Source organism: Peromyscus eremicus, chromosome 7 (genome assembly GCF_949786415.1).
Source record: "Peromyscus eremicus chromosome 7, PerEre_H2_v1, whole genome shotgun sequence".
NCBI classification, from domain to species: Eukaryota; Metazoa; Chordata; class Mammalia; order Rodentia; family Cricetidae; genus Peromyscus; species Peromyscus eremicus.
This window is the reverse complement of record NC_081422.1, coordinates 62,117,535-62,142,038: the sequence shown is the minus strand read 5'-3', so window position 1 is coordinate 62,142,038 and position 24,504 is coordinate 62,117,535. Positions and strand designations below refer to the sequence as shown.

General features: G+C 46.1%; 1 protein-coding gene across 1 annotated transcript in view; it reads left to right on the top strand.

Annotated features, from left to right (window-relative positions):
* The window catches only part of Tln2 (talin 2), a 432,507-nt gene that overhangs the window by 87,073 nt on the left and 320,930 nt on the right, over positions 1-24,504 (top strand). The window contains 1 exon segment of the mRNA XM_059268180.1: positions 3,335-3,424. The gene's annotated coding sequence lies outside the window, so the exon portion shown is untranslated.

Here is a 24,504-nt window from a genome sequence, read left to right as displayed (position 1 = left end):
TAAATTCTTTTCTCACAAAATATATCCTGATTATGGTTTCCCTTCTCTCTACTCCTCCCAGTTCTTCCCCACCTCTCCTCCCATCTGGATCCACTCCCTTTTTGTCTCTCATTAGAACTACGGATATTTTTTGTGTGCTTTTATCTATTATCATTACTATTAATCTTGGAAATTGAGTACTGAGCTTTGTAAGAGAAGATCCATGCTGAGGCTCTTAGGTGAGACCTCCAGCAGTCCTGAGCAATCCTGGCTACCAGGAGAGCCACACTATCCACATCTGCATCTGCTGCAAGAAGCTAGCCTTCTCTGCTCATGGGATCACTTCACAGAACAGGTCTTCTTTCATGACTTCGCTTGTGGAGGGTAGTTGAGAGAATTGTAGAAGAGGGCTCTGGAACATGGTGATGTAGGGGATCCTTGCACTGAGGAACAGACACTGGATACACAATTGACTCTGTTCTCCTCTCAGGCTTAAAGGGCCATTGGATTTTTGGAGGAGTTTTCAAAGCCCTCTACTCCCGGTCCCTTTTTTCCCTTGAGAATAAGGAACATTGTAGACACTGTGGGACAGTTTTATGTGCTTGTTTAGATGGATCTGGGGACTGTTGACCATTTCTAGTCTTATATTTGGTTTGTCTCTGTCTTCATTGGCTTCTTGGGTTGACAAGTGTCTAACTATTGGACGGGAAGTGATCAGTTAGCTATGTGCCTGGGTATCCCAGTGTGGAGGCCTTGACCATGCTGTGGGTGGCCTTAGAGGCCTTTGCATTTTTCTCTGACATCTCTGTCTCCTTCTCATGATCCAGAGTAACTAGAATGTGAACACAGGAGAAAAAAAAATATTGGAATGGTTGCTGTAGTTTCAAAACAAATGACCTCATTGTCTGAATTCTGCTTTGTGCAAAAGAAACCTTAACTTTGCCTTATAAAAAGTAATGGATCTTTGGGGGAACAGATCCAAATCCCCATTTAGTGTATGTAGTGGGGTAGGGAGGGAGGGAGGCTGGAGCTGACTCTACAGACAGAATATAACTAACATAATTTAACTCTGTTACACCAATGTAATAATGATTGCCAAAGAGACACAGCAACTCAGATTGGTAAAGACTGACGACCCCTTCCTCAAAATCAGCAAGTCATTATACTTTGTGGAAGCCAATGTCGTGTGAAGTTTATTCAGCTCTGTGTTCCCAGAGTGAAGAGAGTTGTCAAATTTTGTATTAGCAGAGTGCCTTGGGCTTACCTCATCTCTTTACCTTATTCTCCATTTTACAGGTGAGCTGTTCTGGCATCCATGGGTTAGGCATAAGCTGCTGGGTTGCAGTAGTTAGTCAGGACCAGCTGCAGCTAAAATCTAGGAGGAGAGGCAACTGGTTAGAGGATTATGTTCAACATATAATTAGGTGAAGATTTAATTTAACAACCCAGACCATAATCAGAAGCCTCATTTCCTACAGAATGAGCATTTTGATTGTCTATTTCATTTCATCAAAATGAAATGGGGCAGGAGTCAGTCTGCCATCCTTTAAGATGTCCTAATTTTGATGGTCCTCAAGCATCTCCTGGGATGGGTTCAGGTCCCTTGAATCTCATCTCTGGTCTCCAAGCATTTCCTGGGATAGGCTTTGGTCCCTTGAATCTCACCTATGGTCCCCAAGTATTTCCTGGAATGGATTCTAGTCCCTTGGCTCTCATATCCATTAATTTTTTTTTTTTTTTTTAATCTCTGTGACCACAACATCTAATAGAAACAACTTTCCTTCAGGGAGGAAAACTAACATTTGGCTCACAATTTTGGAGGGGTTCATCCTGTCGTGGTGTGGAATGCAAGGTGGAGTTCACGGTTGGTAGAAGTGTATGTCAGAGCCTCCCCACTTTGTGATGGATCAGAACAGGTGGTCAGTTCTACTCTTCAAACACATGCCACTGTTGACCTAATTTAGCTACCCCCCACCTCCTTCAGGGTCCACAGCTTCCTAAAGTAGCACTAGCAGCCAGGGGATCAATAATGAAACATTAGCCTGTGGCAAACATCTCAGATTCAAGGTTCTCCCACGTCTGCCAACTTGAAGTGCAGGGCTGGCTGGAATGTTTTCTCTTGGTCTGTGTTCTTTACATCTCAAAGATGCATATTTGATTTTTATATCTTTAGATTTCTTGCTGAAGGATTTAGATAATCTTCTTCCATGCACACAAAACAGTTCTGTTTTTTTTAACTCTGATTTTTTTTTTTTTTTTAAAGGAAAACCAGGAACCTCAGTTTGGCTGGTGCAGGTCTTTTTGGACTAGAGAGGAGGGGAGAAGGAGGGAAGAGAGAGAGGGAAAGAGAAAGGGGGAGAATATGAATGAATTAGAGAAATGGTTAAGATTAGGAACTCCTCCCTTGTCTAGAGCCAGACAGAACAAGGATAATGTTTGTTTAGACATGGAGTTTTATTAGGAAAGTAACTGCCTGTTGTTGGTTCTGATCCTGTGCTGCTGATTTGGGGGCAAGGCCTGTTTGTGTTCTGTGCCTTGGCATCATATCTGAACTGAGCACCTCCAGCCACTGGTTTCCCAGGGTCCCTGGGGCTCTGAGTGACTATACTTGGTCTGCAGTGGGTAGATGGAGTCTCCTTCTCAGGCTGAAGACCGGGAGTTTACCAGCTCTGAGGCTGCACTGTGCCTGGAGACCAGAAATTCCACTCCTCCCTCTTCATAGTCCGAAATCCAATCAGGAGTGTTCACTGTGGTGAGGATGTTGCTCCCCTGCTGTGATCCTTCATCTTGATTGCCAGTTTGATAGGATTTAGCATCACCATGGAAACAAGCCTCTGGGCATGTCTCTGTGAGGGTTTCTAGATTGAGTTAACTGAGGTGGAGAAACCAGTAAATGTGGGTGACACCATGCCATGGGCTGGAGCCCTGCATTGAATAAAACAGTGAGATGAACACTAGCATTCGTCTCTCTCGGCTTTCCGATTGGATGCTGTGGCTTTCTGCTTCCTGTTCCAGTTGCCATGATGTCCTCACCTGATGGGCTGTGCTTTGGAAAATGAGCCAGGATAAGCAGAATAAGCCTTTTCTCCATTAGGCTCTTCTTATCAAGTATTTTGTCACAGCCATGAGCAAGTAACTAATACTTTGTTTTTCTTTTTTTGGTGGTAGGGTCTTTCCGGGTAGCCCTGGCTGTCCTGAAACTAGCTAGACTGTAGACTAGGCTAGCCTCTAACTCAGAGTTCTGCCTGCCACTTCCACTCAAGTGCTGGGATTAATGGCATGTGCCACCACACCTGGCTCACTAAGACATTTCTTAATGAGGTCTCTGAACTGACATTTGTGTTTCCTTTGCCAGTGCGCTGCTGCAGGGTAACATCTGGACTGGAATCGAGGCCCCTCTGGTGCTTGGATGTCCCTAAATTCCTGGATCAGCTTGTTGAAGACCGTGAGTAATGTTCATGTTGCTATTTCATGAGCCTAAAGAGATTGTGAGCAGCAGTTAAAGAGTTCAGCCAGGCCTGGTTGATGGGCTCATTCCATGCAGGCACAATTGACCTTCAGCCATTGGCTGTGTGTGCCCTATAGTAGCTATGAATTTGGCCCAATACAAATCATGAAATTACTTAAAACATATGACCTTTTTGGTGATATCTATCTATCTATCTATCTATCTATCTATCTATCTATCTATCTATCTATCTTTTGATAACACAATCACATGGTACTCTAGTTTGAACTTTGTAGATAACAACATTATGTTACAATGTCAAAAGGTTGAATGTGCCTACTTGGGCCAGGCTCTCTTGTGCCCAGTTCCAAAAGCCTTAGAGAAGGCTGCTGAAAATCTGCATGTGACCTTTCTGTCCTCACCACCAGCCACTACCAGAGCTAAACATACCATCTTTATCATCCTGTCTCTTCCCTTCCCTTTCACCATACAGCCACACTGGCTATTGCTTCTGGTCTATAGCAGGACAGTCCACATGATGGCAGATGGAGGTACCATGGTCTACCTAGGAACCGTTTCCCTGGGGGCATATGCATACCTCCTCATTCAGCCTGTTCCATCCCACTGCCACGTCTTTCCCCACCCAAGAGTTCACACGTCTCTGTCTGTCTGTCTGTGTCCTTCTCCATCGTTAAAGAATCTTTCTTTGTATTTACCACAATGTAGATGCCTTCTATCAGTCAGCTGGTAGACTGCCCATTCATTTGACACTTAACTTATTAAGTACACACCAGCCACTCAGAGTTGACATGCTGTCATGGAACTCAATCCAACAAGAAGGAAGAGGTCACATCAAAACCCAAGTCAACTATCAGCCCTATCTGAGTAGACTGTGGGGTTCTAAGTACCCTCAGGCAAAGTTGCTAAGGTACCTTGTTAAATCTCCAGTTCTCAGGACATATTCATGTACTGAAATATCACAGTGCATTCCATTATTGTTCAGTTAATATGGTTTTTGTTTGTTTTTCAAGACAGTTTTTCTCTGTGTCTCCCTGGCTATCCTGGAACTCATTCTGTAGAGCAGGCTGGCCTCAAACTCACAGAGATCTGTCTGCCTCTGCCTCCTGAGGGGTGGGATTAAGAGCGTGCGCCACCACCGCCCAGCTCAATTAGTATGTTTTCATAATTAAAATAAACTGTAGATCCTGCTGTGGGAGGACTGGGTGAGGCCTGAGAGTCAGCTGTGCTTATAGACCGTATTTGAAGAAATAATGCCTATTGCTCGGAAGTTCCCAGTACAGTGATTTGTCATCGAGTGTGACTTAGTGAACCCCCTGACGTACGTACGTATGTACGTACGTATGTACGTGTGTGTGTGTGTGTGTGTGTGTGTGTGTGTGTGTGTGTGTGTGAATTTGCTGAAGGCCTGGCAGGACTTTGTCTTGTGTTTTATGTCTGGTACTTGTTCCTTACCTTCATTACGGCTGTTGTAGGTTGTGGTCTTAGCTTCTGGATCCTTTCTTCAATATCATGCCGCTCGGATTGATGCCTTGAAACCCTCCAAGGCCTCTGTGCGGTGGGCATGCTGTCTGTAGCTCTTAAAACAGCTGGGTTTTTTCCATTTGGAAGAGCAGGCAGCATCGGCTGGCCTTACGCAACACGGGCAAGTGACTGTTAGAGGCTCAGACACCTTAGAGCAGGTAGAGTGAGGGCCTGAGGGGCATTGCAGGAGGGAGGTGTGTGGCAGGAGGGGCTGAAAGGGGAGCCCCGAGTCCATGTGATGAGTGCACCCTGAAATCATGCCTGGGATTCCCACGCAGTAGTGTTGGCTGCACGTCTGGCCAGTCACCTCCATAGACACTTCCAACGTATCTGGTTCCTGTTTTCTAAGAACGAAACCGATTCTTCTTCTGAGTCGTTGACTGTTCAGAAAGCCATGTATGGAGGCCTTGCAGCATCCGAGGTGCTGGGCTGAGTGTCTGGTGCCCATTCTTGCAGCTTAACTCTCCTGCTGTCCAGGTGGCAGGTGTACCCACTGTTCAGGGAGGCCTCGGATGAAGGGACTCACTTGGGTCACACTGCAGGAGTGTGGTAGCGGGTGAAACAGCCTGGATTGTTGGTCTCACATGGGGCTCCTTCTCCTCTTCACTTCCTGGGCCATGAGTCAAGTCGTTTTTTCTTTGAGGCAGGTTATCACTCCGTAGCGCAGCTGCTGCCAACTCCTGGTAGTCCTCCTGTCTCAGCTTCCCATGTACTGGGAATAGAGGCTTGTGTAGGGACCCTAACTAGAAATACGGTTTTATGGACAACAGATAGTGGGTTGCTCATTATTTACTACTCATTTGGATTTTGCTCCCTCGTACCTTCAGCATGTCCTTAGGAAGGACCTTCCCAGGGAGACAGTTTTAAATTATGTTGGTCCTTTGCATTAGGGATGGCCTCAGGTGGTGTGGTACTGTGTTGTGCGGCTTTTGCTGAGGGGATGTGAATAAATGCCTAGTCACTGCAGGTAGGGCACAGAAGGCAGATCACAGGAGTGATTCCACCGATGTCCAGCTTAGTGGACTAGTGAGTTTATTGGGGTTACTGACATGAGCATGGGTAACACAAAAGCAGCTGTATTCCCCAAGAAGGTCGCCCTAATAAGGGTGGCATCTCATGAAAGCCGCATTCCTGGAACTCCTTGGCCAACTTGTAGGTAGCTTGGTTGTCTGGAGAGTCCCTTCTCCTGAGCAATTGCTTGCTGTTTTTTAGAGAAACCTTGTGACTTGTGTAACTTTCAGGATCTTCCTGAACCTTGCCAGTTGCTTCTACTTTCCCAGTCTTAGGGCCTTCTCCCTCCTTCTGGGAAGGGACTGTTTCAGTTCGGAAGAAATCGCTATCTGGTAGTCAGATATAAACAGGAAAGAGAGGTGTAAATTTGGGGGGTGGGTGTCTTGTACTGCCTGTGCCAGCCTTAGAGGTGGTAGGTGCTTGTGGCTCAGGGCTCTACAGCTATAACCCAGTTATAGGGGAGATAGGAAGTGAAGGATCAGGAGTTGGCTCACTGTGTCATAAAGAAAGAATTTCTGGCCACTTGGGCACTTCTGTATCAAAGATAATTTCCAAACAGCTTCATTGTGCTCAGATTTATTTAGCCTGTTCTCTGTGTCAGACACACAGACCTGGCGTTTTAATGGATTTTAAGTTTTCAACTTGACTTGTCAATATTTGGCTTCATGTACCTGTGCGTGGTTCATGGTTGGGCCAAGGCATTGAGTTTCTTCATTTAGCCTATTATCCACATGAAATGGGCACGCCAGTTCCCACACTGCAGGCACTGACAGATTGGAGCCACACTCTTGCTTATATTGCAGGCCCTTCTGCTGAACTGGTGCAGATAACTCTCTGTTGGGGTGTGAGATGCCAGGTGTGACAATTGCGTTGAAACAATACCGCCCTTTGTCCTTTAAGGTCCGGAGTTAACCTTGCTTTTCTACCAGGAATAAAGGCTCAGAGCCAGGGTCAAAGCCAAGATTTGCAGTGCAATAACTTTTACTTTTCGCCCCTGGATCTTGCTGTGGTGTCTCCCCTTGTACTGCTGTTTCTCGCGTAGGCTCCTGATGGCCAGTGGTCTGTTTCCTTGGTCTGTTTCTTTAGCATGACATGGAGACGTGATTTTGTTTAGAAGGCAGTTGTAGATGGAGGTTCTCTGACTTCTCTGTGTTTATTCTGGCCGTGCATCCTTCAAGGACTGGCAGCGGTTTCCTCTGAGTTTGCCTGATGTTTCATGTTACCCAAAGCCAACTGCTTTGTCTTTATACAGTAAGCCACTTAGCACAGGGCCGGGATGATGCAGGGATCGATGAGGCTTCCCTTGTGCTTGAACTCGGGGCCTAGCCCTAGACTGCATTTGCAGCATCCTTCCTTCCATTTGCGTCCCCGACTTCAGTCTGCTAGAAGAGGAACAAAGGAACGTTGTCCACATGAAGACCAGGAAGGCCTGCGGGTTGGAACGGTGGTCTTATTGTCTCCTGTAACGACAAGTCCACACATGAGATCACATAGCAGGTATCCCCAGGCTTTTGTGAATTCAGGCATGCAAACCTCTCCGGGGTCTTAGGTTATGTGAGGTAATGGCAAAGAACAGGTGGTGTAGACAAGCCGGACTGAAAGTACATTCTTTCCTATAACACAGGTGGTGTTTGTGTTTCCTTTAAACCTCTTCTAACTGTACAGAGTTTCAGAAGTAATTTATAGCCTGTTGATATCCTGAATAAAAAGATACATGCTCATAACAAGAGGGTGCTTTCTCACTCTTAGTTTCAGGTCAGGATGTCAGCATTGCAAGCCTTTGGGCCTGTGTATGAAGAGGCATTGGTATGGCCAGACTGGCCACAGGCTCCCCTTGTTGTGCCTGTGGCCCCTCCCTCCCCTCCCCTCTCTCCCTCTTTGGGGAGTGACCCTAGGGAAGTGCTCTACCACTGAGCTCTACCCTAAGCCTTCCTTTTCCTTTTGAGACTGGGTCTTGCTAAATTGCCTAGGCTGGCCTTGAACTTGCTTCATAGCCCAAGCAGATCTTGACCTTGTCTCTCTTGCCTCCGTTTCCCTGAGTACTAGATTACAGTTACCATGTCTGGCTCTTGTTTTACTTTAAAATGACAAAGTACAAAATTCAATGGAGTTATGGAAGAGTCATTTTCAAAAAGTCTGTGCCCATGGGGGAGGAATGTTTTAGATGACCATGTTTTAGCTTGCCAAGGCAGAGAGAGAGACCCAGCTTATTCTTGTTAGACCACAGGATTCTCTACCTGCCTCTTTCTCCTGGAATGGAGACATGGCCCCACGCTTTCTCTCAAGAGCGGATAAGAAAGTGTGCTGTCACCTTGCTGCTTCCCAGAGTGAGTTGTCACTCTCCCACTTACGGCTGCAAGTAAGGCCTGCTTCTCAATCTCTACCATCCAGACTCGAGGCGACTTTTATCATGTCATATCCTAGCCTGGAGGCTATATCACATATATGGAACTTCCTCCCCCTGGGAACCTATAAGCACAAGAAACCCTGTTTGTCCCCTGAATGTGACAGGCTGAAGGATCTTTCTCTTCAGAGCCCTACTGCACTGCCTGTGGTATGCAGGGTTTACCTCTGATACTCTGGGATCTGAAGGGAACAAAAGGGAGTTGAAGACCCTCTCCCTTCAAGGAGGAGCCTGTTCTCTCTGTTCCTGATGGCTGTCTGCCCTAATGAAGCTTTCCCTCTGACCTGGAAGTTGGCTCTCCCCCTTGGCAGCCCTGTGGCTGCAACTCCCTTAATAAAGCTCTGCTGAAGTGATGTTCATTGCAGCCTTCCTTCCGCAGACATCTCTCCCTGTTGTGAAATAATTCTGTGTGAGAGCCATAGTCAGTGAGTGCACTGCCCCTCATGTGCAGTGCTGTGTGAGAGGCATAGTCAGTGCGCTGCCCCTGCATGTGCAGTGCTGTGTGAGTGCCATAGTCAGTGTGTGCACTGCCCCTGCATGTGCAGTGCTGTGTGAGAGCCATAGTTACTGCTTTCCCCCTGCATGCTCTGTGCTTGAGTGAGCTCCACACTCCCTGCACTGCCCTGTGGGAAGGTCATAGTCACTGCTTCCCTGCTGCATGTGCAGTGTTGTGTGAACGCCATACTTTGCTCTCTTTGTTTCTTGCCTATGCCTCAAGGCTAGATGTCCAATTTTCTTCCCCATTCACGAACCCAAGAGCAGGACCAGTGTTGTTCACAGAGAAGATTCAACACAGAGGACTGTACAACACAGAGGACTGGGGACACAGAGGTACTATGACTTAAGTACCCAGAAGCATCTTCATTCCAACTAGCCTGGGTATTCTGATCTATTTGATAATTTTGTCAAAAATGATGTGTCCAGTGTGATGTCTAGTCAGAATTCTTTGTCATTTGGGACCCTGAAATGCAAGTTTTTCTCCATTTACAACCAAACCAAACCAAACCAAACCAAACCAAACCAAAACCAAAACAAGCAAACAAACAAAAAGAAAGCTCACAGTTCTAAGGAAAGGAAAGAATTAGAATTTACAGTTTGTCCTTCCTTGCAGAGATCTCATGCCCACTTATAAATGCTGTTAACTATTAACTTTATGTGAGGGGAAAAATACTCTTCAGCTGACATCAAGACTAAATTATACAATGCCTCCACAAGCCTTTGTTCTGAGGAAGTGTTTTTATAAATAGTGTTACTCTTTGTGATAAGGTTGAAACATAATATGTCATAGACCATTGTGTAACGACTACATATTGCTTTTTATGATGTTACATATTTTCACATACAGTCACCCGTTCTCTCATTCCTGACTACTTTTTGCTTGTTTGTTTTGAGACAGGATCTCATTATGTAGTCCTAGCTGTCCTAGAACTCTGTAGACCAAGCTGGCCTTAAACTCACAGGGATCCTCCTGCCTCTGCCTTCCATGTGCTGGGACTAAAGGCATGCACTACCTCACCTGGCTCCCTGGCTATCTTTTAAACATTTTCTAGCCCCATCTTTCTTTTCTTTGATCAATATTGTAATTAGCTTCTTTGGATTTTGATTTGTTTTGTTTTCAAGACAGGCTTTCTCTGTGTAACAGTCCTGGTTGTCCTGGAACTCGCTTTGTAGACCAGGTTGACGTCAAACTCACAGAGATCTGCCTGCCTCTGCCTCCAAAGTGCTGGGATTCAAGGCACATGTCACCATGCCTGGCTCTTTGAAATGCTGTTTTAACAGACTGAGATGGTTATGTCTGTAGAATTTCAGGGTCAGAAGATTAGTTTAAAATTTTTCCTCTTAAAAATATAAAATGTTCCCAGATGTGGTGGCGCATGCCTTTAATCCCAGTACTCAGTAGGCAGAGGCAGGTGGACCTCTGTGAGTTTGAAGCCAGATGATCTACATAGTGAGATCCTATCTCTAAAAATAAACAAACCCCTACAAATATAAAATGAGTGTCTCCAAACCAAGGACTCTTGGTAGCGTAAAAGGTAACTAATCTTAAAACCATTTAAAAATTATTTTGAAAACTAAATGTGAAAAGTCTAAAACTGTCTAGCAAAGTTTTTATTTGTGTGTATGTATGCGTATGCATCCGTGTGTGTGTGTGTGTGTGTTTGTGTGTGTGTGTGTGTGGTGTGTGTAGGTGCATCCCTGGTACTGGGGTTACAGACATATGTCACAGTGATGGACTTCTAAGTGGGTGCTGGGTATCCAAATCAGGTCCTTATGTTTTCTCTGCAAGTGTTTTACCCACAGAACCATCTCCCTGAGTCCTGTCTGCAGAGTTATCTAGCCAGCAGAGTTATCTAGCCAGCAGACCTTTGGCCAAGAAGCTTTTTCCATCTTGTGGTCCAGCCTCCTAGACTTGCCCAGCCCTTTGCTGCAAGCTCCTTTCCGGTGTTTGGTGCTATCGATTCTGAGAGATTCTTACACCCTCCTGCTCAGACTTCTGAGAGGGGATGTAAGACGAGCATGGAAGCTTCTTCTGTCTTTGCCCACCGAGGCCTGGCTTTCTCTCCGCGTGGCCCAGTTTTCCTCCCTCCATCCTGGCTTGCAGAGACACTCCTGTGCGTGCTCGCTTTGCTGGTCTGTAACGTTTGCTGGACGTACATTTCTCCAAGACATTGTCATATTGCATTGCTGTTCATCGGGCCTCTGTGACAGATCCCATATTTAACGGGATGATAATGCTCCCTGGGGATGAGCCTTGCTGGCCTGCCTAAGCTCCCGTAGGCTGCTTCCTGCTTTGCTGTTCTGCGTGCTCTGTCTGGTCCATCCTTGTATCAGTGTCCTTAAAATAGACCAAGTTCTCTTGTATTATTCATGGTCTATTCTCCTGGTTTATTCATGCCCACTTTAAAAGTGATGTCCCCTTCTCTGGATTGCTCTCCTGTGTGGCTCCGGTGGGCCTGGGCTTTAAAGGGACTGGAAAGTTGGGCTGTCAGAAATAATGGCTTCTCTTTTCTTCCAGGGTTGCCTTGACCTCCTTCTTCAGGAGCTGCTTCTTGCCAGATGTTGGTAGAACAAAGAAGGGGGCGTTCCAAATAGGCTCCGCCCTAACAAACCCTGGTGTCAAAAGCCTCCAGGCTTTGGCATGGGTCTTATTAGTGAGACAGCCTAGTAGTCAGGACAGAAGCTGTCTCACCCAGATGTTGTGTTCCATGGAACTATTTCTGTGATAAAAATACCCTCCCTCCTCAGAGCAGAGGCAATCACTTAAGTATCTCCTGCTGTGTAGCAGGGAAGCCAGCGAGCACAGCACCCGTGGCCTGCATTTGGCACTGTGTCCTTTGGCTAGCTGTGTGGCTCCCAAGAGACAAGTGCAGTTGTACGGAGAAAGCATGAGGGAGAGTGACCTGGGGAGGAGGAGGAGGTGATCTTTAAGCAGCTACTGAACTCCCAGCACTGGCTTTAGCCTCCCTGCCCCAAGACATTGCTTGGCTGCTGCTGTGGCTGCAGGGTCTGCAGTGAGGAGGGTGACTCAGAAGTTTGGATGAATCAGCTCCGCTGATTTCAGCACAGGAGCAGGGGAAGAGTGAGTCGGCCTGGGTTGGGTGGGGCTCCTGGGGTTCCCTGATGAAGCAGACGTGAGCTGATGCCCGGGTACCTGTCTAGATCACTAGGGTCTGCTGGTTGGTTACATGATAACTTGGGATACGTTTTATATTTTCAAAATTTTTATTTCTTTTTTATTCGTGTGCACACACGTCTGTGTGTGTGCATGTAGGTGTGTGTAGGTGCATGCATGTGGGGGAGCTAGAAGCCAGCCTCAAATGTTGTCCCTCAGGAGCTCTTTACCTTACTTAAAAATATGTTTTATTCCTTATTTTGTGCTCATGCACACATCACAGCTCATTGTAGAGGTCAAAGGACAACTTTCCAGAGTTGACTCTCTTCTTTCACCTGTTGGATCCAGTGATCTAACTCAGGTTGGTAGGCTTACCTAGCAGGCACCTTTACACACTGAGCGGTTTCACCAGACCAGATTGCCTTGCTTTTCTGAGATAAGGTCTCTTCACTGGGACCTGGGGCTCACTGTTTCTAATTATGCTAGTTGGCCAGAAGGCCTCAGAATCCTCTTGTCTGTGTTCACCTGGCACTGGTACTATATGGGCCACCATGCTTGGCCTTTTACTTAGGTTCTTTGGATCAAACTGAGGTCCAACAGTCATCCAAAGCTCCTCTGCAACATTGGGGCATCCATCTTCAGCCTACAGGCCTACAGTATCCGGCAGATTCTTCTATAAAGCAGGGATTTTGAAGGACTGTCCTGCTTTGTTTTGACAAAGTTCATCAGTCACTGTGTCCTGCAGAATATCTGGCAGACTCTTCTGTGCAGTAGGAATCTTGAAGGATTGTCCTGCTTTGTTTTGGCAAAGTTCAACAGTCTTTTTCCTGTGTGTCCTGCACGTCCAGTCTGCACAGCACATTGTCAGCAAAGGCAAGAGCAGTTTCTTTGCCCAGTGGCTAACCTTGCCACAATGAAAGCAAACTCCATAAGAAGTTTCTTCAATGCCCATCATCTCTGAAGTAAATTGGTACTGCCAGAAGCAGATGTGTCTCATTGTCATGAAAAGCCCTAAGTTAACAAAACATAATTAAACGCCATATTCTGTAGGCCTTTGAAAGGTTTGAAGACCATCTATCTATCTAAAATTTATCTCTATATGATCTGGAAAGCATACCTAACATATCTATAATTATGATTGTTTTAAATGACTAACCACTATCCTATGTGTCTGGTTATCCTATACAGTTTATAATAATAGCTTTCAAAAACTAGAACTTCACCCAACATTTCCAAATGAACTGCATAGGCACAATGCCTCAAACAAAAATAGAAACATACATACATACAATATGTTGTAATGAAAATAACCTTAATTTTTTTATCAATATTCATGAATCTTTCAAACAAGAGTAGAAACATGTATACAGTATAACAAAAATAACTTTAAATTTGTGTCAATATTCTATATTCCTCTAAATGATAATAAACATCCATAACCCACCAAATAACCAAAAACCACCCACACCCCTCTTGGGGATATGGGTATAGTTTTCTCCATACTGCTTCCTGCTGTCTATAGACAAAGTATCTTTAAGGTCCCAGAGAGAAAATGAGATAATGGCCAAGTTCTGGGAAGACCATGAGTAATTTTTGCTGATAGATAATCACCTGTCAAGATTCAGGAGGTCTCGCCTGATCAAACCTGTTCCATATTAACCCTAAAGGAATCCACAGCCTCTCATCTCCTGTGGGAACAAAACTCCAAAGCATTTTTGATTTCCATTTGACAAATATATTTTTTTACTTTTGTAAAGTTAAGGCATTCTTAAAATATATAGGCTGATTTATTTCAACAGTCCCTCTTTCAATTCCAGGTCTCTTTGAAGCTATCCTTTGCTTTTCAACAATCAAAAGAAAACCCTCAAAATGAACATAATAACATACAGGATCCAGACTCCCTGTGTATTTCCCATCTTATGTGGCTTTTTTCTTTTTCTTTTACTTTTACTCTCTTTAAAGACTTTATTATTATTTTTAAACTATTCATTTCTTTCTATGACTATACCCTTTTTCCTTTCTTAAACCTACGCACATTGTTAAACACACTGTAACCTGTTTAGAGGTTATTTTCCTGTCTGGATCTCTTTTATTTTGAATCTTTTAGCCTTTTTGATTGCATGAACAAACTTTAAACTGCTAAGCAGCACAGACCTCTGCCTGGGGCTTTGGTAGCTGGCTCTGTCTACTTCTCAGGCAGGAAAGCCAAGCCTGTCAGAAGTTCATGCTGTGCATTCAACCTTCCTAGAATTCTAAAATGCCGATGCTTGCACTATGGTAGACATTTTTACTTAGGTTTTTGTTCCTACTTAAGGTACTAGCTGCTCAAGAGCTTGCTGACTGGCAGAAACTGTCTGGCTAAAACTCTTTTTTTTTTTTTTTTTCTCCAAGACAGGGTTTTTCTGTGTAACTCTAGCTGTGCTGGAACTTGCTCTGTAGACCAGGCTGACCTTGAACTCACTTAGATCCACCTGGCTCTGCCTCCTGAGTGCTGGGATTAAAGATGTGTGCCACTGCTGCCTGGCCTCTGGCTAAAACTCTTTAAAGAAACCCTATTACTTTTGTTTTCATTTTCCAGCTTTCTAAGGCCCTGGGGATATTTAAGCTCCAGGTTGGTATGCCAAAATGTTGTTTGTTTTTTTTTTTGCTCCTTTTTCTTTTGGGGAGCCTGCCACCCCGCTCCCAAATAAATCACACATGGAGGCTTATTCTTAGTTATAAACGCCCAGCCTTAGCTTGGCTTGTTTCTTGCCAGCTTTCCTTTACTTATCCCATCTACCTTTTGCCTCTGGGCTTCTCCTGTTCTCTTACTTCTGTAAATCTTACTCTTACTCTGTGGCTTGCTGGGTGGCTGGCCCTTAGAGTCCTCCTTCTCTGGCTACTTCTTTCTCTCTCTCTCCTCCCAGATTTCTCCTATTTATGCTTTCTGCCTGCCAGCCCCACCTATCCTTTCTCCTGCCTTGCTATTGGCTGTTCACTCTTCATTAGACCATCAGGGTTTTAGACAGGCAAAGTAACACAGCTTCACATAGTTAAACAAATGCAACATGAACAAAAGTAACACACCTTAAAATAATATTCTACAACAGATGCCAGGAGAGAACTGAGCTGGTGGCCTTTTCTAGTGCCACCTGCGTTCTGTCCTGAGTACCCACTCCTCCATCTTCACATCTCCTTGTGCTGTCTTTTCTGCTGACCCTGTTTCAGCTTCACATCTCCCCTCGACCATGGGAAAGGCTTTGGTGGTTCCCTGTGCCTGTGGATATAGGATATTCTCACCCTTGCAGGGTCCTTACTTGATAACTCCTTTTGTCGGGATAAATGATGTCCCCATAGGTTTCAGAGCTTATGATAGGAACGTCTTTGAATTTCATTTTCTGCTGGTCAAGTGTAAGTAGTCCACTGTTGGCAGGAAAAGTAGGCACAGGGATCCCAGTGTCTCCTGATGGCTTCTCATGCTCTGCTGTGTTGTGTGATGCCTGGTGAGCGACTCCCTTGCAGACAGCGAATCCCTTCATGGTAGACAGCTTGGCCCTAAAAAGGAGGCCATGGGACCCGGGAAGGCTGAGAAAGCCCTCTTCCTATGAGGAGAGGGCGGATCCCATTGTAAATTCCTCTGCACTGGGATACTGTTCTATTCACGGTTCACAGTCATGGTGGGAACAGAGGCAATCCAGGCAAGCGCACAGCACAGTGAGACAGAAGGGAGGTGGGGATGGGAGCTGCTGAGGGCTGGGGCAGTGGTTTGTAGACTCATGGTGTTGCCACAACAGCTTCACACAGACTACCAGGCGGATGCAGTGGGGCTAACTCCACTGTGAGAATCACAACGAAGTAGCCAGAATTTGTGTGTGTGTGTGTGTGTGTGTGTGTGTGTGTGTGTGTGTGTGTGTGAATTTGAATAATTGGTTGAGGGACTACCCAGTACTGCCAATGAAAACAAAACTTGAATGAGGCCAATTTTCAAATTCTGTCTGATGAAACATAAACAGAGTGTTTAGGAAGCAGCCACACTGCCTGAGTGATTATCTTCAGAATACAATGTTCAGCCAAATGGCTCCTAATTGATCTCAAAATATTTACTGAGCCTAGCGCTATCTGTGATAGTTTCCTATTGAGTTGTTGATTTAGCCCCAAAAAGGCAGTGAAATATGAATATTCCAAGACTAACAAAAACAACTGTCACAAATGAGGTGTTGAAAGATATAAATACAAAATGCACAGCTCCTTGACAAAACAAGAATATGCACATAAATCCTCTTTTCTGCTTTTCTTGAGCTCAGAATTTGAAGTCCCAAATATCCCTTGAAACTTTTCATGACGCTACTAATAACTGCAAAATTGTCATTTCAGAAACCCTGGCTTTTTACATTCTTTTTTGCTCCCAGAACACTGAACACCCCAGCATGGTGGTTTCAGAACAGGTTTATAGGTCGGGGAGGTGGTTCAGTTGGCAGAGTGCTCATGTAGCCCACATGAAGTCCTGGCTTCCATCTTCTTCGCTGTATCAACCGGTTAGGGTGGCTCATGCCTGTTACCCCAGCACTTGGGAGATAGAGGCAGGAAGAACAGAAGTTCAAGGTCATCCTTGAGCATTTCAGTTCAACCTGAGATATGGGAGACCCTGTCTTAGCAAACAAAACAACTAAGAATCAGGTTTGTATATTTCCAATATCCTCCCCTTTCATGTCTCTTCCCTTACGTGTTTAGCTATGTTACTAAGGTATAGAAGACAGTGGAATTGAGGATGTGTGATTTCAGAGACCGTGTCGTGAGAGGCCTGGTGACTTTTTTAGAATCCCTGCTGTAAGGCCGGCTGTTGTGTTGAAGGATACTCAGGAGGCCTGTATAGGGCTGGTGCAGTCATGCCTGTAATTCCAGTACTTGGAAGGACCAAGTGGGAAGACCTAGAGTTGGAGGTCTACCTGGTGTACTTGAGACCCTGTTTTTACCACAACAAAGAAGGACCTATATAGCATGATATCACGACGCCTGTCAACGGTCATGTGAGTACCGTCATGGAGGCAGGACCTCCTGCCTTTCTTTAGGCAAGCCTTCCTATGACCCAGCCAGCCCCTGAGAGAACCATGGAACTGAGTGAATACTCCCCGATTCCAGAAAACTCCTGCTGTAAGACTTTTCACCCTGGGTAGGGTTGTGTGGGAGAGTAGGCAGTGGCTACCTCCACCTTCTAGGGTCCTAGTGACAAACCAACTTTTGATTTTACTAAGTTCTCCCTGGGGAACCAATGAGTTTATTGGACTGATCTAGAGAGCCTTGATGGTTGAGGCGAGGGATCCCAGAGCACCGTTCTTGAAAGTTTGCGCCCGGCATGGATGGTGGCTTCTCCGAGGGCACTGAACACCTCAGCATGGTATTTACACAGCTGTGCAGATGAAGCACCTTCCTCTACCCTTTCCCAGCCTATTTGCTCTACTCCTCCTCCCAGAGCCTGCAAGACCATGTGAAATTAAAGCAGTTGCATAGGAGGCGTGGCTCTGGTGAGGGTTCCTCCCTCCTTCTCTGAGGGAATGTCAACAGCCCTCAAGCCCCCCTGTGGTGATCTTTTGCAAGGAACACTGCTGATCTGAGCTGTTGAAGGTGGTGGCAGTTTGCCCAGAGGGTAGACCTGTGCACCAGCTCCTGACTCAGAGCCTGTGAGATAATGTTTATTTTAAGCCACTCCACTTTGGGGGTGAGTCTTGGCAACCTTGGTAGTAAACAGTAGACAAGATGGTTAGCACTTTTGCTGGCACATGTGTGGTCAGACTCCCAGCTCTGAGTCAGCTGTAGGGATGTTAGCAGTATTTTGCAGCTTCGCTTTTTAAAGAGATGGCTCCCATAACAGACATGTAAGTCCCCCCTTCCCTTGCTGTATGTATGCCTTGAAAAGACAGTTACTAAGATTAAATTGATTTATGGGCTCATTTGTTTCTCAAACACTTTTCTGATTTGTTCTGGGCAGTTGTTAATGCTTGAGCTTACTTGTGTGCTTATCTCTATGTGACTCTGTGACTCGGAACATGTGCTCACCCATGCCCTCAGAGGAATCTGTGGTGACAGGAAGCCTTTGGCACATCCTAAAGACAGCTGCTTGGAAAAGTAAATACACCCAGGCATATGTTCCCAGAGGATGTGCTTGAGTTAGAGTAAAAATTACAGGCATCCCTGGGGAGACCTCAATAGGAGATTGTCCATCTTCCTTCAAAGGGCGTTAGTAATTTTTTATCTTGTGTCTTGGGCCCGAAGCAGTGCTCCAGGATTGTGTCTGTCTTTAATTTTTAAAGACAAATGCTTTGCTACCCATGGAAGTTATTCATGAGGAAGGGGATTTGACTAAGCACTAAGTATTTTTCTCTCTCTCTGCCTCGTGTGTGTGTGTGTGTGTGTGTATACAGTGTGCAGATGTGTGTAGGTGAGAGGTTGATATCAGACGTGTGTGTGTGTGTGTGTGTGTGTGTGTGTGTGTGTGTGTGTGTGTGTGTGTGTAGGCGAGAGGTTGGTATTGGCGATCTTCTGCAGTCTCATTTTCTACTTTCTATCTTGAGGCAGGGTCTCTTGCTTGAACTCAGAGCTTGCTGATAGCCCAGCAGCACATAGTAAACCAACAGGAGGCAGAGGACAGGAGCAACAAGACAGCAGTGAAGTCAGGCTTGAGGTTTCTAGAGCAAAGGCAAGGCAGAGCTTGGGGCTGGCTAGTTAGTGATGTCTGTGTGTTTTGGTCTGTAGAACTGTGATGGGGCCAGTCTGTAATCCTCCCACTCACGAGGCTGTACCAGGAGGGTGGTGCGTTTGAAGCCAGCTTGGGCTCTATAGATGTGGAGAAGGGTCTTTAATGTCATTCCTTGTGGTAAGCAGATACAACAAAAGACAAATTGAGGGATGGAGAGATGGCTCAGTAGATAAAGCATTGTCACCTAATTGTGGTGACCAGAGTTTGGATCTGTAGAACCCATTTCTGATGGAGGTGCATGTGGTAGTCTGTCTTTAATCCCAGCCTTGGGAGACAAGAGACAAGGCGAGACTGGGATGCTTGGATGCCGCTGGGATAATTTAGCTAGCTAGACTAGCTAAATGGTTGAGCCCCCAGTTCGAGTGAGAGAGCACCACCTCAACATGTAAGGTGAGAATGATCTGGAAAGGCATCAGACATCACTCTCTGGCCTCCGGGTATGTACATATACATGTATGCATGCATGCATGCATGCTCACACACACAGGTGCACTCCCACACTTGCAAACATGCATGCACATATACTACACACACATATATGTCTTAAAAACAGAAAAGAAGTTATAGACTGTAGCCTTGCAACAGATGGGTTGGTGTTATCTGTGGCTGGAGCTTGTCAGATTTCTCCAAGGTCATTACCACCTTTTTAGTGTGTGGTGCTTGGAGGTTTCCAAATAGTTACGGTGCCTCGCTCCCTGCCTTCCGCCAGGAAAGGAGCTCTCTACCCTTCTGTGGAAGGAGTTCTGGGTGTGCTTGTCCTTATTCAAGAAGGTGCTTCTGGGTAGCTGATGCCTCTTCTCACTTAGAGGGAAGAAGCAAGTAGCCTCTGAGAATGAGGTGGGGGCTGCCGTCCCCAGCTGGCGCCTTCTCTCCAAGCTTCCTGTGTGCAGGTGTGCACATACATATTTTTTCATAATGCCTTAAGTGTGTAGCTTATAATAAACTCTGAACTAGCTTGTCTTCAAATGCTTTTCATAACTTTTACTTGTTATACATGTATACGTACTCTGGGATTTAAAAAAAGTATTCAAACTTGTAAAAACTTTACTACCTATTTTAAAAATGGTATCTGGTGATAAATGTTTTCTTTTCTGATTTTCCCCCCTTAAATATTTAAAGATTTAAAATGTCCCCAAATTGCTGGGGTTGGAGAGATGGCTCAGCACATATGAGCACATAGTGCTCTTGCAGAGGACCTGGGTTTAGTTCTAGCACCCACATCAGGTGGCTTATAAATAACCTCCTGTAACTCCAGCTCCAGGGGAATCCGGTGCCTCTGGCATTTATGGGCACCTGTACTCATATGTGCATAGAAACAATTAAACATAATTAAAAAACAAGATAATCTTAAAAAAGTCCTCAGATTGTGAAGTTCACGGTGAAAACTGTTTTTCATTGCAAGTACATTCTTATTTTGCATTCCTTCCTCTCCCCCCTCCCAAACTGTTGATTTCTCTCATGGTGGAGTTTTTGTAATCCCAGAATTCTACCCCAGAGGACTGTCCTCATTCTTAGGTCTGCAGAGGTCCTTGAGGTGATGCTTCAAGAGAGGTGTAGTGGCTCAGAGTGATGCTGTGGCATTCTTCGCTGTTGGTGACATTTGAGAATCATAGTGTTGGTATTTTCCTCCTGGTTAACTGATGGAGACTGGAGGGAGGCTGAGGATGCAGCTCTGTTGGTACAGTGCTTGCCTAGTATTCAGGAAGACCTGGACCAGACTCCCAGCTCTGTGTACACCCCATAGGGTGGTGCATGCCTGTCCTCCCAGCACCTGGAGCAGGCAGAAGGCTCAGGAGTTCAAGGTAATGCCTGGGCTGCATGGAACCCTGTCAAAAGGAGAAAGAAAAAAGAAAAAAAAACTTAGCTCCCCTAAAGAGAACAAAATCCCCACGAATCTGGAAAGAGCTAATTATGTGGATTCCGGTTCCCCCCTGCCTTCTTTGGGGGGCTGAGTAGGATGTTTGTAGCACATAGCTGGAGAGCCAGATAATAGGCACAAATCATGATGTGGGAAACTGGTCCCAGAACAGCTGTCAGCCAGCTGCTGTGCTAGTAACAGGGCAAACAGTGTGTGAGTGTTCATCTGAGAATCTTACACAGTGTCAGAACAGAGCTGTCACAGACAGCAGAGCTCTGGGCTCACCTTGCTGGGTTGGTCACTGCAGGCCAGTGTCAAAGCTACCACCCACTTCAACGGAAACCCTGGTGAGGTACCCTTCCCCTGTGGTGCAGGGTGGATGCAGGTGACCCTATGCCTGACTGGCAAAGACACCTTGTAAATTACCGTCCTCCGTGTGATTAAGTTATCATTCAGGGTAGGATGATTTGAGCAGATTATTGCCAGGATGGATGGCTCTGTGTTATAAAAAGCTTGCATTAAAAATAATGCTCCGAATCTATATAGCGTACGGTATAGAACCGTACCAGCCAGTAGCTAGCACTAGTGCTGGTGAGCGGCCTAAAGGAAGGGAAGATGCTGGGGAGGGTTTCTTTTAAATGCATCAGAATTGGGGATCTGGCCTCCTTCAGACCAGTGGAGGCTGAAATGATTTACTTCTAGGAAGATAAATAGCAAGAGGCCAAATGGAAGAGTCTGGCCAATGGTTTTTCACATGAACTTTATCTTTTGTGCTTTCATTTTGTTTGTTTGTTTGTTTATAGCCCAGAACCTTCTTAGAGCGGTGAGCCCCTGTTTGTGTCCTCAGGGCCATAAGCCTCTGTTTCCCTCCAGGGTTTGGGTGGACACAACCAAAGGTACCCTGCTTTGCAGCCTCCTAGCCAAGGCTTAGGCGCCCAGCTCTCTTGGAGGGACATGGTGAGGATGATTACTGCCTCTGCTAGCTCTGCTGGACCTCGGCTGGCTGTGTCTCTGGCATGAAACAAAGGCAGGGCTTCTCAAGACTAAGGCGATGTCCTTTGGGCGGCTGCGAGTGGGAGAGAGAATCTGGGCATGTCACTAACCCTCCTCCGAGCAGATATCGGCTGAGAAAAGGCAGTGCGACCCTATTTAGGAAAATGGATACACCCTGTTAGTCTTTCTTCCCTTAAGAAGGAAAAATCATTACGTGGCAGAGGTTCGGGCCCCGTGGGAGTTTTTTTTTCTGGATGAGTCTCCATTTTAAGAATCATGTTTCCATGGATGTGATAAAATTAGCAGTACATTCAGCGCCCCCCCCCCCCCCCCATCCACCTTTGTGTGTGGGTCCATATTTCTTGCACATCCTAGGCCTTTGTCCTCTTCCCAGCTCTGGCAGTCAAGGATACAGATGATGTTGTAATGTGAGATGGGGGTGGGGGGAGATGTTCAGCTGAGAAGAAGTGGCACACACAGTGGCCCTGTGGCTTCCTCTTCCACACATGTCTCATTCTGGCTTAGTACTAGTAAGTGATGAGAGGCTTCTGAATACATTCCTTCAATACTGCCTAAAGGTGACCTGGTCTCCTGACAGCCCCCTTCAGCCCCTTCAGCTACAGAGGCTCAGGCTTCCTAGCTACCCTGCCCCCTGTTAGCCAGCCTAGCCCTCCGTTCCCTCTGTTCCCACAGCACGGATGGCCAGTGTCTAGCAGGCAACACCAGGTAAAGAGTGCGTTCATGCTGTTCCAGAGTACCCAGGCCCAGGCCCAGCTGCCCTGCCCGCCCGCCCTCCCTCCTGCCTGCCACTCTGGACTGCATGCAGAGCGCCTTTGCTTTTTCTGCACTCACAATTACATTGTGCAGAGCCTTCGAAGTCTCCTGGCTAGAAAACTGCACTCCTGGAAGACAGGATGTTGCTCATGTTGTTATTTCCAGCCATTAATCTAGTCGTTCATTTCTTTATACAATTACCCTCCCAGGACCCAAGAATAGAGAGAACGTGATATGTTGAGACACGTGATAGGGACTGTAAATTGCTACTTCCTTTTTTGTTTTTCGGGTGACCCCCGCATAGAGTTGAGGAAGGTCGGAGCCTTCCTTCTCCAAGACCTTGTCCCTACGTAGCAGCAGAGGGTCTGCCCGCCCCTGGCCCCTGACTGTGGTGTGGAGAAACTAATCTTAGGAGAACCTCTCCTGGGAATGGCAATCTCAAAATTTACAGGTCAAGAGAGATCTCTCTGTTAAAGAGTTTCCCTGCCCTTCGCCAGCTAACAGAAGGAAGGCAGAGAAAGGGATCCCGGCTTGCAGCTTTTAATAAGATGAGTGTAATCAGAGTAAGCAGAGCATGAGGTCGACTGTGTGGACTGGAGTTTGAAGGGCCTTGGAATGTGGGTGCAGGGAAAATTGGACTGCCTGCCTGTGCTGCAAATGGCCCCAGACCTGTCACCTGTTTCCCCTGGAGAGTGAAGACTGTTATTACTCATCCTTTTTCAAAACAAGCGGTATTGTGTGTGACAAGCCCTGGGGGACCACATTCCACAGGATCCCTTTATTAACAAAATTGCACTTTGCAGCAAGGCAGGGGTGTGGCTGGAGAGCCCTTCCCAGACAGAGCCCAGAGGCACCTGGCTGGGTAATTGCAAGCTTGCCTCTTCGTTTCTTCTCAGTCTTTCATCACAGATGACCTCTCGGCTGTAATTTCTGGACCCTGCAAAACTTCCTTGTTTTCCTCCTCCTTGTAGGTTTTATGAAGCTACACAGGCTATGGTAATGATGTGAGCAGCCACCTTGGCAAGCAATTAGAGTGGATGGGCAGGGCTAAGATGGATTCCATCCCAGGTGTCTGTCGGGGGGGGGGGGGGGGGGGGCAGAAGCCAGGTGTTATATAATGAGTGAGTTTGACCTGTCCAGCCAGCTGAGCAGGACTTCATTTCCCTGATCTGGCACCTTCACTGGTCCCAGGAAGCTGCTGGCTCAGAACTGTCTTGAGAGGGAGCCCCGTCCGTCATTCCTGGGGCCGGGGGTACTCACAGAAGATCTGCTCAGAAGGCCTATCTCGCTGTGACTAACTTCCTTAGAATTATCTAGAAGAGACGACAGGGAACCCCCCTCTCCTAAGAGGGTATGTTTGAGCATGTTCCAGGTAAGGGTTGGAATGTGTGCTGCTAAAGAGCTCCACAGGTGAGGAGGATGGCGGGTCAGGGCCTCAGGACTGTGGGCTCTCTTACCCCCATCACCCGCAGCTTGTCAGGGATGCATATCCCTGGCTTCCTGGGTCAGATACTGCTCTGTACTGGGACCCCAGCTGAGGCACCGTTTGCAGGATGGCTCCTGGAAAGGGAGTCTTAACCCAGATATTTGTGTTTGTTTGGCTGAGTCTTTGCTTCAGGGAGAGGATCCCTAAATTTGCACTCAGCTAGTTTTTTTTTTTTTTTTTTTTTAAGAGTTGTAATGTCCATCAGTCTTTTAGTTTTTTGTTTGTAAATGGGCTGTGACTTTTTTTTTCAAAGTTGCTTTGCCTTGTATTGCCCGATGCACACACATCTACCAGTGTGATTTATTTGAATATCTGTTCTTCATATCGAGCCATGTTCTGTTTCATTGTGTCATCATTGCCGCTGTCCCCATGTCAGGAAGTAGCCTGCTGGTCCCCTTCTGTAAACCTGGAGGCAAGCCTCCCCTACATCTGCTTTAGGACTCTCCCCTAGTTATGTGGCTGATATTGCAGGTGCTTTGAATGTTGGAATTGTATGTGTACATTTCTGAACCCCAAGAGAATGAGGCCTTTGTTTTGGGGGCATTCCTTAGTTTTAGGGTGTGCCTACTATACAATAAGGATTTAAAAATTGTTTGCTGAGGGAATGAATGGAGAATGAATGAATGAATGAATGAATGAATGTTGAGGAGTGGGAGCTCCTAC